We start from the raw sequence: 5,973 nt of genomic DNA on the forward strand, positions 1-5,973 counted from the left end.
CCACATGAATCCACAAGTAGACAGTTCACTCATTTGATGCATTAGAATAAATTCAGAGTCTCATGGCACGGAGAAACGTTCTTTAAACTTGGCATTCATTTATATCACGTGTGTTGAAGTGATGCATTCCCTGCAATGACTTCCCGGGTGTTCAAACCTGGTCCTGATTTCCGGAACTGCCACCACCTCGAGCGCGAAATAAAAATGCTGCATTAAGACGGGCTCGTCCGGGATTTGAACCCGGGACCTCTCGCATATCAACTCAACGAAAATCCCAAAGCGAGAATCATGCCCCTAGACCAACGAGCCAGCTGCATAACAAAACGCAAACAAGGAATCCTTTCATTGTCACACAAAGTGCATCAATCATAAGCGAATTACAGTTCATGCTGGAAATATTTTCCAATGTTTTAGAAACTCCGGGGACGACTCCAACCATTGGAGAGTTTCCCGCCTTATTTGCTTTCACTTCAGTTTTGCTGGAGTTCCTTGATGCCGCATTAGGTCAAAAGATTCTTTGAACTCAAGTGCAGTCACTTGCACCTCACGTCTTGACTTCGGCTGTTTTCTTCAGGTTTGGACCAAGGCTGCAATGAGGTCAGGAGCTGAGTTACCCTGGCAGGAAACAAACTGAGCTTCAGTGAGCGGGTTATTGCTGAGTAAGTGCCACTTCATCGCACTGTCGAAGACATTTTCCCTCACCTTCTTGATAAACTGGAGAAGACTGATGGGGCGGTTTTTGCCGGTTGGATTTTCCTGCTATTTTTGTGGACAAGACAGACCTGAGCAATTTCCCACATTGCCGGGTAGATGCCAGTCTTGTGGCTTCACTGGAACAACTTGGCGAGGGGCGAGGCTATTTCTGGAGCACAGGTTTTCAGTACTGCTGCAGGAATGGTGTCAGGGCCCAAAGCCTTTGCAGTTACCCGTGCCTTCAGCCATTTCTTGATTTCACTTGGAGTGAATGGAGCTGGCTGAAGACTGACATCTGTGATGCATTTCCCCAGCTTTGTGCAAAAGCAGAACTGAGGGAATCACATACGTGGCCCTCGGAAACTCATCAGCTAAGTGGTGAAAGGCGACAGTGTTTATCCCAAACGGGTTCCATTCATTCAGACACAGATTTAGTGCAAAAGTAGCCATGACCATGTGCGACACACACACATTTTTCTGATCTGCAGTTAGATGTTGGATATTAGGGTGAAGTGTTGAAGTGATTCACATCAGTCGGTTTACAACAGTCCGTGATCTGACGTGAGGCACATATATTTTAATGACATAAACTACATTTCCATCTTTACACATCTGGCCGAATATTTAGGGCCTGTACCAAAGAGGATCATTTATTTCAAAGGGTTGTTCATGCGAAAAGTATAACCGAGAGGTTAAGGCGATGGACTGCTAATTCTTTGTGCTTTACACGTGTGGATTCGAATCCCATCTTCATTGTTACTTTATCAACTTTTTTCCGCCTTATTGCGGTGATTTTGCTGAAGCTCTGCCTGGAATCACTGATGTGATTCTCCAACCCAAGTTATGAGGCCATTTTGCTTCGACTTTTCTGGTAAGATCTTGGATTCAATACTTTTGTTCACAATAACATGGGCATCCGACTTAGAGTCCATTCGACATGATATTTCCATCTCTCTCTAAGGGGAAACATTGAAGCAGTGGAAATATTCCGGGGGCTTGGGTTCATTTCCCACCAGAGTTGCTGATGGAAATTAAACTCAATAATTAAAACCTGCAATTAAGCGCTAATCTCAGTGCTGGTTCACTGGTGTCTTCCCTGGCCTGGCCTACGTATGAGTTTGATTCCTAACTGCCCGCTGAGAAAGCTACTGAGTTCAAGGACAGTTTGGGATGTGTAACAAAGACGGGCCTTGCGAGCGATGCTCACATCCCCTGAAATAATGTTTTAAAAGGGTGAATGCGCACCTCACTGATTGGATCTTTCATCGGCCCTGTAATGGACAGACGTGTTGAATAATAAAGCATTTTGCGACTTAAAGAAAAAGATCAATTCAGAATATCTCAGTGAAACAGAAGGAATTCTCTTTAAGCTGCTCTAGAGACACTTTCACGGTTCAGTGGAACAATATAATTTCTATGCCTTCACGGAATGAAGCCAGGCAGGAGCAGATACATGTGTCTCAATGATCAGACAATGTAGGTCAGGAAGCGTGTGTTTCGATGGTGGATGGATTCCTCTGTGAGGAATCTCTGGGAGGAGTTTTTGCTGCGGAATGTTTATCTGTTTCAGTCTTTCCGCAGTAGGTTTTCACACTGTGGAGATACATGCTGGACATGGTGTTGAAATGTTTCGCATCAGTCCATTCACACCAGTCCCTGAACTGATGCGATGGAAATTTCGTCCGCTAACAGAAACTCTATTCCCATTTTGATCATCTGGCTGAATATTCAGGACCTGTGCCAAAGAGGATCATTTAGTTCAACAGCACATGGATGCCAACGCTCCATGACGTCGTTAGATAAGTGTCATGCATGTGGCGAGGTGGACCAGAGTTTAAAGCTGTGAATCCATTATGTTTCCCACGCGTGAGTTTGAATCCAGTTTTTGTATGGGACAGCGTTATGCAGAATGGAAATCTGAAATTATCATTGTGATATCAAACCCAAGTTATGAGGGCAGACGGATTGTCTCGACATTTCTTGTAATTCGTTGAATATCGATGATTAAATGACTCGCTAGCTTCGTTATTTAACCTGGCGGACAGTCTGCAAACCAAGCGGGAATTTACCTTGTTCAGGGGCGTTGACAAGAAGAACGTCTTCACACGAAGAGTATTGGAAATCAAGAAGTCTCCCCTACAGAAGCTACAGTGGCTGAGAGACAATGGAAACATTACAAAAAGATTATTCATATTGTTTATTATTATTTATTCCTTCACCGGAATTGGCTCTCGCTGGCTAAGCCATCAGTTATTGCCCATCCCTAACTGTGCTTGAGAAAGTGAAACCGCTGCAGTCCATGTGGTGTAGGTACAGTCACAATGATGTTAGGAACCGAGTTCCACAATGTTGTGCCAGTGACAGTGAAGAAACGGCGATATAGCTCCAAGTCAGGATGGTGTGTGGCTTGAAGAAGAACTTGCAGGTGGTTGTGTTCCCACGCATCTGCTGCCATTGGCCTCCTAGGCGGTAGATTTCATGGGTTTGTAAGTTGTTGTGGACGGAGACTTGGTGAGTTACAGCAGTGCATCTTTGTAGATGATATACACGGCCGCCACTGTGCGTCGATGTTGGAGGGATTGGATGTAAAAGGTGGTGTATTAGGTGCCAAGCAAGCGGGCTGCTTTGTCCCGTATGTTGTCGTGCTTCTTGAGTGCTCTTGGAGTTTCAAGCATTCAAGCAAATGGAAAGTATTCAGAAGGCATCTGACCTGTGCCTTGTGGATGTGAGAAAGGTTTTGGGCTGGGGGGAGCGGAGTCCCTCTCTGCAGAATTCCCAACACATGAACTGCTTTTGTAAGCACTAGTCCAATATAGTGTCTGCTCAATAGTAACACCCAGGATGTGAATGGTGCTTTATTCAGCGATGTTAATTCCATTGAGCTTCAGGGGAGATAATTGGATTCTCTCTGGCTGGAGATGGTCACTGCTTGGCCACTGATGAGGCGCAATTCTTACTTGCCACCTATCAGCCCATGTCTGAATATTGTTCAGGCCTCACTGTTCATGCAATGGACAACTTCAGAGCCTCATGACTCGCAAATGGTGCTAAACATTGCGCAAATCATCTGCGAACATCCCCAATTCTGAATCTATTTTGCCGGGAAGGTCATTGATGAAGCAGCTGAAATTGCTTGGACATACATCTGTAATGTCGAGGCTGCAGTGCAGCTTTGCCAGAATGATAGTCGGATGAACTAGACTGGCAGGGGGATGGGGACCTGAGAGGGGAGACACGAGACAGGGAAACAAAGATAGAAATGAAAGACAGAAAAGCAAAAACATCAGAAGTAGAAGGCAGAGGAAACGGAGGCTGCAGCAAATAGGGCCAGAGTACAAAGAAAGATGTGTAAAAAGAAAAGCCTAAAGACACTGTAGCTGAATGCATGGAGCATTTGTAATAAGGTGGGCGAATTAACAATGCAAATAGATGTCAACGCATAGGATATGATTGTGATTACACAGACATGGCTGGAGGGTGACCAATGCTGGGAGCTGAATATCCAATGGCGTTCAATATTTAGGAAGGACAGGCAAAAAGGAAAAGGAGATGGTGTGGCATTTTTAGTTAACAATGACATTAATACAATATTGAGAGAAAATCTAGATGCAGAATCAATCTAGGTGGAGCTGTGACGCAATCAGGTGTGGGAAACATTCGCAGGAGGTGTATATAGGCTTCCAAACAGAAGTGGTAAGGTAGGGGGCGGCATTAGACAGGAAATTAGAAATGCATGTAACACGTGTGCTACAGTTGTCATGGGTAACTTTAATTTACATATAGAGTGGACAAATCAAATTATCAATAATACTGTTGTAAATGATGGAGTGTGCTTGAAATAGCTTTTTTAACAAGTACATTGAAGAACTAACTAGGGAACAGGCTATAATAGATTTGTTTATTTTTTCAATGAGACGGGGTTAATGAATAAGCTTTTTGTGCGACGTCCGTGAGGGAACAGTGACCATAATATGAAAGAACTCTTTCTTAGGTTATAAAATGAAGTAATCCAATCCAAAACTATGGTCTGAAATCAAACAAAGGAAACTGCGGAGGCATGAGGAGTGATTTGGCTAAAATCGATTGGGGAACTTTATTAAAAGGCATAATGGTGGGTAGGCAATGATTACTACTTAAGGAATGAATTCATGCATTGCTACAAGTATATATACCTTCTTGGCACAAAAAGACAACAGGAAATTTGGCCCAACCATGGCGAACAAAATAAATGAAGGATAGTATTAGTTCCAAAGTGCAGTTATGTAAATTTGCTGGAAAAGGTAGCAAGCCTGAGGATTGGAAGCAGTTTAGAATTCAATGAAGGAGAACCAAGGGATTAATTAAGAGAGGAAAAATAGAGTATGAGAGTAAACTTGAAAGAAACATAAAGAGTATTGTAAAAGCTTATATAAGTACACAGAACAAAAAGATGAATGAAGACCAATGTAGGGCCCTTACGCTTCGAAACAGCAAAATTTACAATAGAGAACAAGGATGTAGCAGAGCAATTCAACAACTACTTTAGTTCTATCCTCACGGAGGAAGACACAAATAAATTTCCATAAATTCCAGCAAACCAAAGGTCAAGTGAGAAGGAGGAATTGAAGGGAATTAGTATTCCTAAAAAGCAGTGCTGGAGAAATTAATGGCACTGAAAGCCGATAAATCCCCAGGGCCTGACAATCTCCATTCCACGGTACTAAAGAACGTGGCCATGGAAATAATGGATGCGTTGGTTACCATCTTCCAAATTTCTGTAGATTCTGAAACAGTCCCGGCAGACTGTAGGATGTCAAATGTAACCCCACTACTTAAAAAAGGGGGGAGGGGAAAAGCAGGGTATTACAGTTCGGTTAGCCTGACATGAGGGAAAATGCTAGAGTCTATCATAAAGGATGTGATAACAAGAAACTTAGAAAACATCAACGGGATTAGACAAAATGAACAGGGATTTATGAAAGGGAAATCATGTTTGACAATGCTGCTGGAGTTTATTCGAGGACATAACTAACAGAATATATACGGAAGAACCAGTGGATGTGGTGTATTTTTATTAAGAAAGCTGTTGATAAAGCGCCACATAAGAGGTCTGTGTGCAAAATTTAAGCACATGGGATTGGGGGTGATATTTTGGTGTGGATTGAGAATTGGTTGGCAGACAGGAAACAGAGTAGGAACAAATGGGTATTTTTCGGAATGGCAGACGGTGACCAGTAGGGTACCACAGGGATCAGTGCTTGGGCCCCGGTTTTTCACAACATATATCATTGACTTGGATGA

At 43.1% G+C, this 5,973-nt stretch overlaps 1 non-coding gene across 1 annotated transcript; it reads right to left on the reverse strand.

The window, feature by feature from the left end:
• Positions 1 to 219: 219 nt before the first annotated feature.
• trnap-ugg (transfer RNA proline (anticodon UGG)) lies at positions 220 to 309 on the reverse strand. The gene is given in 2 exon segments: positions 220 to 255; positions 274 to 309. It is a non-coding gene; the product is annotated as a tRNA-Pro (tRNA).
• Positions 310 to 5,973: the final 5,664 nt, after the last annotated feature.

Source organism: Cetorhinus maximus, chromosome 31 (assembly GCF_964194155.1).
Source record: "Cetorhinus maximus chromosome 31, sCetMax3.hap1.1, whole genome shotgun sequence".
In the NCBI taxonomy this organism is placed as follows: domain Eukaryota; kingdom Metazoa; phylum Chordata; class Chondrichthyes; order Lamniformes; family Cetorhinidae; genus Cetorhinus; species Cetorhinus maximus.